The following is a 2,030-nucleotide window of genomic DNA, read 5'->3' as shown; positions in this document are numbered from 1 at the left end:
TAGAAAAGACAGTGTTTACTTGACTTCCCTCCTTGCCGCTCTCATAAACAAACTCTGGCATTTGGGGTCTGTTGAGAGTGAAGAAGGCCTTATCTCTGCTCCCTTACAAAAAGCTTTGGGACGCTTCGCTTCGTGTGCGGAAGGCTGGTTTTGTTTATCTCTTCCGAGGCACAACTGAGGTCTCCGTAAGCGTTACTTTCTGTTGCCCCTCACCCTTAATTCCTGCCCTGCTGGTGAGTGGTCAAGTTCCCGCGGGGAGGGATCATGTCAAACCATTTCTCTTTCAACACTGCCACGGCCCACAGAACTATGTGTGCAATTCTCCGCTGCTTTTCCCACTAACACACGCCTGTGCCCCAACCAGTGCGGCTCCCTGCGGAAGCCCGGATATTCAAGCCCTCTACTAGCCCTCTGTAGATTCACCCCTATCCCCCTTGTTTCCTGCGCATTCCCTCCCTCTTACCTCTTTTACTATTATTATTCTTTGACACATTTCTCCGACCACCTTTCCTGCACAATGTGCATGTAGACCCTCCTCGCATTATGACGTCTTTCGTGAAATCAGTAGAAATGTGTGTCCATTTACCTTAGATTCTCCCTTCCTTCTGGCACGACAGGAGGAGTGCTTGAAGCCAATTGCCTTCATTTATACATGTTTATGAATCCAATAACAACAGAGTTATGCTTTTTTTTTTTAATTTTTTAATGCTTTATTTATTTTTGAAGCAGAAAGTGACAGAGCATGAGCAGGGGAGGGGCAGAGAGAGAGGGAGACACAGAATGCGAAGCAGGCTCCAGGCTCTGAGCTGTCAGCACAGAGCCCGACGCGGGGCTTGAACTCACAGACTGTGAGATCATGACCCAAGCCGAAGTCGGATGCCCAACCGACTGAGCCACCCAGGCGCCCCCACAGTCATACTTTAATAAGAACTATTGCACGGGGCCCCTGGGTGGCTCTGTCAGTTAACTGTCCCAGTTTTGATTTCAGCTCAGGTCATGGTCTCACGGTTTGTGAGAGCAAGCCTCAAGTCAGGCTCTGCACAGTGTGGGGCCTTCTTGGGATTCTCTCCCTCCCTCTCTCTCTCTCTCTCTCTCTGCCCCTTCCTCTACTCGCAGTTTCTCACTCTCAAAACAACATGTAAAAACATTTTTAAAAAAAAGAACTATTAGACAAGCCACTAGAGATTTATATGTCCTTGTTCTGCTTGGCCCCAAGATTAATTTTAAAAATTAATTTAATTTTAAATGGTGCTCACATGGTAGTATCTTTCTAAATATCCAAGAAGGTAGACAACCAAGTCATAAGATTGCACGGAAAGGATCAAGCCAGAGGAAATGGTTAACCACACCTTAAGGCAATTCCTACCAAATTATTTTGGAACCCAGAAAGAAGCCTTGCCTCAGCTCCCCAAGGTTAAACAAACACCCAAGACCCAACGGTCAACTCAACAGTCAACCCAATATCTAATGGTCCTTCATGCTTCTATTCATGTTGGTCACTTCCACCCCTAAGTGCCAACTTCACATTCATCTCCTAAATGGGCTAAATGGTGAGCTTATCCTACCGACACCCCATGCCAAGTTGCAGGGGAAATGGAAACAGAGGTATTTAGTACAAGTAGTAGATCCTTCCTTGTGGCCAACTCTGTCTCTCAGCAAGTGGACCCCAGTGATCCTCCTTGAAGTTCTCACTGGCGAGCTTACTTTCCTCCTTGAGGACAGCCCCCCACACCACTTTAAGTACCTGAAAGCCACCAACAGGCCACAAGTCTATGGCTATCTGCTTCTGGAGTCATCAGTAAACCAGCAGAGCATCTGCTGTGGATCAAATGGTCATGGGGACTCCTCGTGAGACCGCTAGGTGTAGATTTTGGAAGGATAGGCAGTGCAGCAGAATGAGGAACACACACGGTTCCTTCACATTTAGGTCCTGCGTCCACCCTCAGAAACTGTGTACGCTCAGTCCCAATTACTCTCCTTCCGCAAAATGACCCACACCAGCTTCATGAGTGTGTGGACGGGCAGTTCTT

This window comes from Panthera tigris, chromosome X (genome assembly GCF_018350195.1).
Source record: "Panthera tigris isolate Pti1 chromosome X, P.tigris_Pti1_mat1.1, whole genome shotgun sequence".
Classification (NCBI taxonomy): Eukaryota; Metazoa; Chordata; class Mammalia; order Carnivora; family Felidae; genus Panthera; species Panthera tigris.
Note: the sequence above shows the minus strand (reverse complement) of the source record.